We start from the raw sequence: 11745 nt of genomic DNA on the forward strand, positions 1-11745 counted from the left end.
AGTGGTTGTATGTTCTCTCTATACTAGCGTAGTGTATTGTATGTTCTTTTTGTACTAGTACAGTGTATGTTCTATTAGTTTCTCATCATAGAATGTTCTCTTGTATAATGTAGTGTATTGTATGTTCTCTTAGTTTCTCATCATAGTATGTTCTTTAGTGTAGTGTATTGTATTGTATGTTCTCTTAGTTTCTATTCCTAGTATGTTCGTTTTGACTCATGAATGAACTGACTCTTGTATGTTTCATTGTACTAGAAATAGTGAGTAGTGACTTCCTAAACTATACCTATTATAGTTTACTAGTAAAGTTGTTTGTATGAATGAACATGTTTGTACACCTTTGCTACCAAAAGGTATTGAAATTAATGTAGAACTTTTAACATCCATATACATACACATAATATATAACTAAGATTCAAACGACCGTCGTACAAACAACCGAACACCCTAAGTCCACAACTAAACAAGGAACAGGAAGTAAGGCGAGTTATCAGTCCTAAGTCTATTCAATCCTACTTATATAACTATATTTATATAGATATGATTTTGACAATATATAAGTTGGAAAGATTTTAATAAGGAGTTTTGCATATAAAAGAGTTTGTAAAACGATTTGAAATAGTTTGGTTGATAACACAGTTTGAAATATAGTAATTTTGTTTGTTTGATAGTTATTAATCACATATGATTGATATAATAACTATAATGTTTCTACTTGTATTCCCCCCATAAGAGCATTTAAAATCATTTAAAAGATAAGTTAAGGGGTATGAACTCTCCTGTAGTGAGTCATACGAATGAAAGATCGTTATAGGAAGCTAGGAGTCAAGTGAAGACTTGAGCACACACACGGATCCTAATAAGCATATAATGACACATATATGTATATAATTAGTGTTTAAACAACTAATTATGCAAGGAAAGACACCCTAGGACATATGAAAAACATAGATTCAAGAGCTAGAAGTACAAAGGGATGCATCTAAGGGGTATGGCCACACAATGGTGTTTACGGCCAAGTAGTATGCTTCTTGTGAATTTACGGCCATAGGCTTTGCGGCCCTATGAGTTTACGTGAAAGTCCCTCACTTTCATATTTCTAAAAGACCCAAACTTTCATACTTGACAATATAGTTACTCCAAAACATGCTACATGCATATCTATAAAATAATATTTTAAATTGATAAAGTGATTACAAAAGATTGAATACAAACCGACTATGTTTTAATATTTTACATAACTACCTAGGATATTGTAATTTTATTCATACATAAACCTAAGTACAAAAGTAATAGTAAAAACTATTCTACATCTTCCGACAGTATATAATCATATTGTTTACTTATCTCCTGCAATTGTTAAACATTGAGAAGGTAAGCGGTGACGCTTAGTGAGTTTAATAATAGATACAATATAATGTTATGCCATATATATACTTCAATATGGCAGAAGCAAAAGGAACAAGGAACAACAAGGGCATATGTGAACCATGTGATAAACTTTCCATATCAATCGAGGATTTGATTCAAAGATATACAATCAATAAGACATAATAATTTTGAAAACTTGATATACATCAATAAAGCTTCAGCCCAAATGACACAGAAAACATACAATTTCTGATTAAACATTTTGGTAGATTTCAGGCTTATAGCCCTGTCTAACCTTCTGCCAATACCATATAGTAGAAATCACTCTATTACGGAGACATGTTCTACATGGCCAGAGGCTACATACCAGTACCAATGTGAATCTAAGTCCTTTCACAGATCACATGGTCAAAGGTATTACTTTGCTATTAAAAATAACGAATAAAAATAACACGGGAAAATAACCCGGAATAATAACACTAAAAAGAACATAGCACATATAACACATAGCATACAATTGTTCCTATATATTAAACTCACTGTGAAATAATCGGGGGCTAAAATAGTAAATTGGTCAGCACTTCGGCTCTAAATATAATTTCCTTCGTTGAAAACCGAAAGATTTATTGAGAGCCGAGCTCTACGAAGGTAGAGCTTCAAAACCGAAAAGATAAATTTTTTGGGCTTCTCGGGAACTTTGGGACGTGTTTCGGGTGCTAAAATTGATACCGGGGCTTCGGGGGATGTCAAAATAGTAAAAATATTGAAAAATGGGTGAAAATGGCAATTTCTTAAAATTACCCGAGAAGGCTCGCAGCCTTCCTATTTATAGGGCGAGATTGCGAGGGTCGGCCGAGAAGGGTGAGTCAGCAAAGGCAGGTGGCAGCAGGAGCGAAGGCCAGGTGGAGGGTGCGAGGTTCGAACACGCGAAGGGCACGCGTCGGATCGAGGTTGGACCAGCGCTTCGGACGCAAGGATCAGCGACACGCGTCGGAGTCTCGACTGCACATCGCATCGGTGACTAAGCTACTTTGGACACGAGGCGGACATAAGGCATGCATGCGAGGATCCGATGACGTCGCCTATTCCAGACCTTATCTTTGCGAGATTCCTCGGAAAATGAGCCCAAATTTTCTAAAATCCATAACTTTCGCATACGGGCTCCGTTTTTGACGTTCTTTATATGCACACGTAGGCGGGAATATATTCTACAACTTTTGTTTAAACTTCGTCGGCTAATTTTGAATTTATTTTTAATATTATTATTTTTAACAGAACGGGACTGGTAAATCCGTTAAAAATTCATAACTTCTTCATCCGACATCCGTTTTTGTCTGTCTTTTTACCGTTGTACTACTATTGACGAGATCTTCAATTCTAGTTTAGGTTGTGTCGGCTAAAAATCAATCAATCTAAAATTCGAGTTTTTAGTTGTCTATTGCTAAGCTGAAACTTAGAAAAATCATAACTTCCTCATACGAAGTCAGATTTTGGCGTTCTTTTTATCGAACATCTCGGTTTAACGAATACTACGAATTTCATTTAGATTACTAAGGCTAAAAGGTAGTTTATCAAAAACTCACATTTTACGTTATTCAGCGTCGTGTCGGTTTTGTCGCGGATCTTTGATTGGTCATAACTTCTTCATTATAACTCGGATTTCAATGAGGTTTTCACCTAAATGTTTATAACGAGATTATTTACAACTTTCAATAATAAAATTTTACTTATTTAAAATATTATATTTTGGCTAAATTTCACTATTTGGCTTTTAATTGGAATCTCATAAGACTTCTATTATTTTCTGAGTGATTCTAAACATAGTTTTACTTCATTTCTAGTAAAAACTATCTGTTAGAACTCAACACTCAATTTCACATAATATTTCAGAATATTATTCTCTTTTATAATTTACAATACACGATTTCAAAATGTGTATGTTACATTACGGCCGTAAGCTCATAAACATTAGTGCCAAAGAGTGAACTAAAGGTCTTATAATCCACAAGGAAGTGTTCTAATCTTAAGTCTAAGCCATAGGAAGAGTTATGACCACATTTGCACCTTAAATAAGGGTTCACGGCCAAGGGAGATGCTCTTGGTCGTAAACTCTCTTTGATCTTGGATATTGGATGATTTCAAGGTGCTAATCAAGTGTTTTTATTAGATATAAAGTATAAGGAAGTAATACTTACGATATAGAAGCTAAAAAGGTTGATTTTGGACCAAAACACTAGTGTGTGTTCTTGGTGTTCTTGAAGATCTAACCCAAAAGATGATGTTAATGGATGGAATCAATGGGTTATGCTAGATAAGAAGATGTATCAACAAATCAAGGGATGAAACACTTACATTTTTGAAGAACAAAATGAAGATCCAATGATACTTGAGATAGAAATCGGTTTTCTAGACTTGAAATGGTGAAGAATGAGGAAGTATTGGAGGAATATCATACTTATGACATGAGTTTATGGCCACCCTGAGTTTATGGCCGTAAACTCACATGGTGTGGCTGTAAACTCCACATGATGAAGTTTAAGGCTTGCTTGTTAGGTTACAACTTCAACAGACACTTCCTATCACTCATTCCTTTGATGTACTAGTCTCAGAATGCTCAAACAGACTCTAAGCAGTGCTAAAAGTTAGTAGAAACAAGTCTGACTTTGATTGAGTTGCATAGTTGTACAAGATAGAAATTTCGGGTTGTCACAAACGTACCAGTGACCACTGTAGGGTCAGCAACTGCTTCCTCGTGGCCTATAGCCAAAACTCTTGCCACTCCACCGGCATTCCCTACCTTCGGGCAGTTCCTTTTATAGTGGCCCACCTCGCCACATCCGTAGCAAGTCTGGCCCACACCAATGCCGGGGACTTGGTTGATTGGCCTTGCCGGAGATTTGCATAAACGGGCTGTGTGCCCCTTCCTATTGTAGTTAGAGCACTGCATTTCCCGGTAGGGTCCGATGTGGTGGAAGTGGCATTTGTTGCACTTCAGCAAGTTTCCTGCGTCCTGCTTTACCAGAGCAGCAGCGGAAGGTGCTATCATATCATGAACCGCTATGACTTGCTGCTTTTTGGCAGCTTTCTGTGCAGCGTTCTTCTTCCTGTCATCCCAGAAGTTTCGTTTGTTATCAACGGCTTTGGGGGTTCTGAGATGGCTAAGGTTGTTGTTGTTGACGGGGTATGGACCCCATGACTAATGAGCCATTGTGCCAATCGTTTGGCACTATAGAAGGTATCAGGGTTTCAAGCTAGTACATTAAGCTAGAATGGAGGCACCAGCCCCTAGATATACCTTTCCACCTTCTTTGCTTCAGAAGAGACCATTCCTAGACATAGCGCTACCAGATCGCTGAATTTGGCAGTATAGGAGACTATGTTGGAGCCCTTCATGGTCAGGCTCCAGAGCTCTTGCTCCAACTTTTGAACTTCGCCCCTAGGCAGTATTCCTCGATCATAAGCTCCTTCAGAGCTTCCCAGCCGATAGCATTTGCCACTATTAGAGATAGTGACTTGACATGGCTATTCCACCACGTCAAAGCTCGGTCCGCAAAGGTGCAGACGGCAAATTTACCTTGCTCCCTTTCGGACAAGAGCAGATCTCAAAGATCGACTCCTTCTTCTCGAACCATTACGAGAGGGCAATGATTCCGCCAGTTCCATTGAAGGCCCTGGGTTTGCAGCTGGTGAAGTCTTTATACGAGCACTCTCTAGAGCGCACCGGAGCTTCGAAAATAGTGGGAGGCACATTAGTTCCACTCCCACTAGTACCAGTAGTGGTGAATTGTGCTAGAGCTTTCGTAAAAGCCGCATTCACAGCCGCTTGGATAGCTGCCGGATTGTATTGAGGATGAGGAGGAGTTTGATTCGAAGTTATTGGGGTAGTGCGCCTCGTTGGTAAGAATTTGATAGAGAGAATGATGAGAGTGACTCATGGACTAACTCTCCATTGTCCAACAACACAATTGAGAGTATGATTGAATGTAGATCTAGTACTAGAAAGATGAAAGCACTTGGATTATAATTTCCATGAGATTAGATATCTGTCAATAATACTGGTATTACAGATGTAACCAGTTTGAGAAAAATGACCTATAAGTAGCTCTTACATCAAACCGAGATAGGAAAATTTTTGACAAAACTAAGACTTAACAAGTTTAAAGTCTTATCATAGATAGGAAACTAAAACTAAACTATCACAAAGACTTAAGTAATATCCAAAACAGAAAGTTGAGTAGGCTCTATCTGCGACGAGAACCACTAGAGTAAGTCCTTGATTCTGCTAGACGGCGTTCCATGTCTCTAAATCGCCTTTCAGACATTGCCTGTCGAGCTCAAAATTGCCTAACTTCGGCTTGGGTTTTAGTAAGTTCTCTCTGTAGAGCCACATTCTGATTCTGAGTCCTTGCCTAAGCAGACTCCAGATGACGAATGCATAGGGTATTGACTCCCGCATTAGCATCAACCTCCATGATTTGGTTGATGGCCGCTCTACCCTGCTCATCGGTACGAGCAACCCTGGGGACTAGAATAGGCAAGATTCTGTCCACTGAGCCTCCCTCGCTCAAGTTATAGAAGCTTCGATCTTCATTGTAAGGTAAGGGTGGACCCTGTTCGTGGGTCCATCTGTTCAAGTTTGTTGCCCACAGAGGTGTAGGACCTTGAAATGATGGACAAAGGTTAGGGTTTGGGTTTTGAGCCACTAGGGGTAGCTTACTAACTTCTAGTTCGAAGTCAGAATCCTCCAAGAAATTCTCTGCAAAGTCATCATCCAAAGGGATTGGATGATTCTCTTCTGGCTTTGCATCTAGCCATCCTCAGTTTCCTTGGTTGGGAAAGTACGGATCTCCGGGGATATGGAATCCAACCATGTTATCTACGTGAGAATAGGAGTAAAAGAAATAGTTAATAGACGCACTTAATAAGATAATTATAAGATGATCCTTATCAGTTACTCCAACATCTGCGTAGTTCATACCAGTCATTTGTAACCAAAACAGGATAGACCTTCGAATAAGTGATTCTAAGTCTAAGTCGACAACCAAACAAGGAACATGAAGTAAGGCGAAGATCACAGATTCTAAGTCTATGACACCCTAGTCACATATAACCGTAGCGTATCCACTCATCAACTATTGACATACTAATAAAGACCTGTTTAGTTTACGCACAAGTAATTATAGTAACACAAAATACTCCTATAGTATTTTAAGTTTGTGCTCTGTTCCAATGTTTTCATTGTAGTAGTGTTGGTAAGTTTTTAGACATGCTGTAACGCCAAAACCATTCCCAGGGACATGCAAATCACTTCTCAGAAATATATAGTTGATCAAGATATATCACTCCCAGATCTAATTATATGTTCCCAAGCCTGATTGTGTTGTTCCACAATCATAATACTTTTGTTCTGTCTTAGTGACACTGATTTTAGTATGAATGCATGTATATCTACTTTGGTTAAATATTTTATTATTTAAAAGTATAAACTCTTGGTCAAAGTATTTTATCCTGTTTGTGTTTATAGTTGTATATCTTTTATGGGTTGATATACTCAATTCACTATAAACAATGCTCTGATACCAATCTGTCACACCCCAAAAGTTGAACGGTGGAAACGTTCGGGGGTGGAGGACGTCATGTGCAGTATCACAACAATGCATAATAGTAAACAAGCAACAAAATCATCCATTGCATTAATAATATAATTTAATACAAGGGTGTTCTGTATAGTTCATAAGACACCAAAAATATGAATCAAAATAAGAGATGAATCTTGAACGTGCTCCATCTTCTCAAAACCTGGCATCGGCACCTGTCTATTGATGACCTGAGAATACAAGTTATTTTGAAAGCGTAGATCAGGATATACGCAAGTAATTGTAGTAACGCAAAATACTCCTATAGTATTTTAAGTTTATGCTCTGTTCCAATGTTTTCATTGTAGTAGTGTTGGTAAGTTTTTAGACATGTTGTAACGCCACAACCACTCCCAGGGACATGCTAATCACTTCTCGGAAATATATAGTTGATCAGGATATATCACTCCCAGATCTAATTATATGTTCCTAAGCCTGATTGTGTTGTTCAACAATCGTAATACTTTTGGTCTGTCTTAGTGACACTGATTTTAGTATGAATGCATGTATATCTACTTTGGTTAAATATTTTATTATTTAAAAGTATAAACTCTTGGTCAAAGTATTTTATCCCGTTTGTGTTTATAGTTGTATATCTTTTACGAGATGATATACTCAATTCACTATAAACAATGCTCTGATACCAATTTGTCACACCCCAAAACCTGAACGGTGGAAACGTTCGGGGGCGGAGGACGTCATGTACAGTATCACAAGAATGCATAATAGTAAACAAGCAACAACATCATCCATTTCATTAATAATATAATTTAATACAAGTGTGTTATGTATAGTTTATAAGACACCAAAAATATGAATCCAAAATAAGAGATGAGTCTTGAACGTGCTCCATTCTCAAAATCTGGCATTGGTACCTGTCTACTAACGACCAGGGAATACAAGTTATTTTGAAAGCGTAGATCAACATTAAAGCTGGTGACTTCATAAGTATTTTAGTGTCATTTCTTGTATGAATGTGTTTGTAGTGAATGTTTGTAAATGTTTGTATTTGTTTGTAAATGTTTGTAACTATTTGTAAATGTTTGTATCTCCTAGAAAATCCTATATTTTCTACTAAATGTAGCCTTCTACCAAGGCCTGAATGTTCTATATGTTCTTTGTTTGTAAAAGTGTGTATTTTTCCCCGAAGATAGACTATCATTTACCAGAAATATAGTTTAAATTACCGTTTATGTGAGAAGCTCACAATGTCAATGTAATGGGAAAATAATAATGATGTACTTGTAGTATTATTATATAGCTACTACTATTGTACTAACTACTAAAACCATTGTTTTTAATTAAGGCAAAATGTGATATCGTTGTAACCATGCTTGATCGACCAGTTAAAACACGACGCTCTAAGGCATCAAAAAGGTATGAGATTAGTCACCCGTAGACCTGCAGGTCCCACTGTAGCTAGCAGCAAGGTGTAGGATAGTCAATCTCATATAGATCTATACACCAACTCATGCTCTCCCTCCAGGAGACTCTAGTGGAAAAACGTGACACAGCAATTGCTTGCCACGTCATGAAGTAGTGGCACACCTTAATGTTATAGTGTTCTAGTGTTTGTATACTATGTTCTAGCGTTTGTATGTTCTCTCTGTACTAGTGTAGTGTATGTTCTCTTTGTTTCTCATCATAGTATGTTCTCTTGTATGGTGTAGTGTATTGTATGTTCTCTTAGTTTCTCATCATAGTATGTTCTCTTTTATAGTGTAGTGTATTGTATGTTCTCTTAGTTTCTCATCATAGTATGTTCGTATTGACTCATGAATGAACTGACTCTTGTATGTTTCATTGTACTAGAAATAGTGAGTAGTGACTTCCTAAACTATACCTATTATAGTTTACTAGTAAAGTTGTTTGTATGAATGAACATGTTTGTACACCTTTGCTACCCAAAGGTATTGAACTGAATGTAGAACTTTTAATATCCATATACATACACATAATATATAACTAAGATTCAAACGACCGTCGGACAAACAACCGAATACCCTAAGTCCACAACCAAATAAGGAACAGGAAGTAAGGCGAGTTATAAGTCCTAAGTCCTTTCAATCCTACTTATATAACTATATTTATATAGATATGATTTTGACAATATATAAGTTTGAAAGAGTTTAATAAGGAGTTTTGCATATAAAAGAGTTTGTAAAACGATTTGAAACAGTTTGTTTGATAACACAGTTTTAAGTATAGTAATTTTGTTTGTTTGATAGTTATTAGTCACATGTGATTGATATAATAACTATAATGTTTCTACTTGTATTCCCCCCCCCCCCCATAAAAGCATTTAAAATCATTTAAAAGATAAGTTAAGGGGTATGAACTCACCAGTAGTGAGTGATACGAATGAAAGATCGTTATAGGAAGCTAAGTGTCAAGTGAACACTTGAGCACACACACGGATCCTAATAAGCATATAATGACACATATATGTATATAATTAGTGTTTAAACAACTAATTATGCAAGGAAACACACCCTAGGACATAGGAAACACTTAGATTTAATTACTAGAAGTACCAAGGGTTGCATATAATGGGTGTAAGGCTACACCTTGGAGTGTACGGTCCGAATGGTGTGTTTCATGTGTGTGTACGGCCAGAGTGTACGGCCCAAGTGGCTGTGCAGCCGCACACGCATGGTGAAACATACCCATGACTGATTTAAAGTCTTATTAAGCATCTAAGGGGAGTGTTTTAACCAATGCTTAGCCTTAATGAAATTTTATTCCCATTTTGGGCCTTAAAAAGGGTGTGTACGGACACACAAGGAGTGTACAGCCGTACACCCTTGATGATCATGCAAAAATTGTCAAAAGTGTATTCTAAGTCTCTATCTTGCATCCCATAAGTGTTCTTGATCATGTGCTAGCTTAGAACTTGAGTTTGAAGCCAAATAACACTAAACAAAGGGGTGTACGGCCACATGGGGTGTGTACGGCCGTACACTCCTTGATGATCATGGTTTGGATGATTTCTAGGGAGTAAAACTAGTAAGTAACAAGTATAAGGACTGGTACTTACGATATAGAAGCCTTTAGGGGTGTTTGAGGTCTAAAAACTTAGTAGGTGTTCTTGGTGTTCTTGGTGAACACTTGAAGATCTAAACAAAAGGAGTAATTTAATGGATGAAACCATAGATCCTTACAAGATAGTGAAAGGAATCAACAAATCATAGGAAGAAACACTTACAACTTGAAGATCTAGAAGAAAAATCAGATGATACTTGAGAGAGAAGTTGATTTCTTGGCTTAGGAGTGTGAAAAGGGGTAAATGGAGGCTAAGACTCTCATTTATACATGATAGTGTACGGTTGGGCTGGGTGTATGGCCGTACACCCATGTGTGCGGCCGCACACACCTCATAAAGGGATGTTTGGCTCAATTCAAAGGTGTTGAACTCAAATACACTCATCCCTAGCCTCTTACCTTGTTTATACTAGGCTTTAAACACTCAAATTGACTCTAAACAGTGCTAAAAGATAGCAAAAATGAGTCTGACCTTGATTGATTTGAATAAGTGTACAAGATAGAAATTTCGAGTTGTCACACTATGATTATGTTTTTGTTCGCAATTGCTGGTCAAATTGGAAAATCAAAATTAGGTTCCTGATGTATATGAACAGATTGTGAAGGATCTTTACTCTATCCTAACAAAACCAAAAGCAGAAGATGAAATCGAAACGAATGAGCAAGGAATTGCGAAGGGATTGATATCAAAATGAAAGAATGTCTTGCAACATTGATTTTGTATTTAAACCGGTATCACAATGGTTGGTGTCGCAATCGGAAAAAATTTCTCGCATTTCTAACCCATCGCAGTGATTGATGGCTCTCAGAATTGGAATGATGATGCAATGGATCGATCGGAACCCCAAATGAAAGACACACGATCATAATTGCGAAGACAATCATAACAATGGTGCTCAGAATGAATGTGACCAGAGTGAAAGAGTTCAGGATTAAACATTTTCTTTCTTTTGTTGTTGTTGTGTCTGTGTTTATCGAAGGATAAATGGGGAAGACAAATTCAAGTTGCATATATAGTCCCTGTAACTTCAGAAACTTGACAGTTTTAGTCCAAATTCTGAAATAGTTACCAATTAAAGGGTTGATGATCAAAAATTGAAATTATTCGTGGGCATATTTCCCGTGAACAGTAAATATTGGATTCCAACAAGTCTTGGAGGTTCGGAAGGTCATGTTTTGAAAAATCTCATACTTTTTCGACTATTTCGGGTTTTAAACATCAATGTTTATTCCATTTTGTCGAGGGGGAGCATAGCAATGATTTATCCAATTCAAGATCAGTCTCATTACTATTTGAAGTTTTTATAATCATTTTTTTTATTATAAAAAGGGAGAGAATTTGATATGGTCATTCGAAATTGGATTGTGATTTATCAAACTAGAGATTTTTGATGAAGCTTGTGGTAAGAGATATAAAAGTGGGTATATCATTTTTTGATATTGATGAACTTTAGGACAGTGATCCCAAAGGTTCTGCCAATGACCTTGGTGCTTTGATTAACTCTAACTTTTACAGATTTCTCGATCAAGTGAAGTTACAAATCTTGAATTTGATTTGTTACATTATATTTTTTGGTGACTTATATCATTAGCATATTTGAAGATCATTGTGACTTAGAGGGGGAGCTCTTCAAGATAAGAAGTGATTTGGTTTCTTAATTCCGAAGTGGGTTTTTATGGCGGGTTTGGCTTTCTT

The sequence above is a fragment of the Lactuca serriola genome, chromosome 7 (assembly GCF_051521515.1).
Source record: "Lactuca serriola cultivar US96UC23 chromosome 7, Lser_US96UC23_V15, whole genome shotgun sequence".
Classification (NCBI taxonomy): domain Eukaryota; kingdom Viridiplantae; phylum Streptophyta; class Magnoliopsida; order Asterales; family Asteraceae; genus Lactuca; species Lactuca serriola.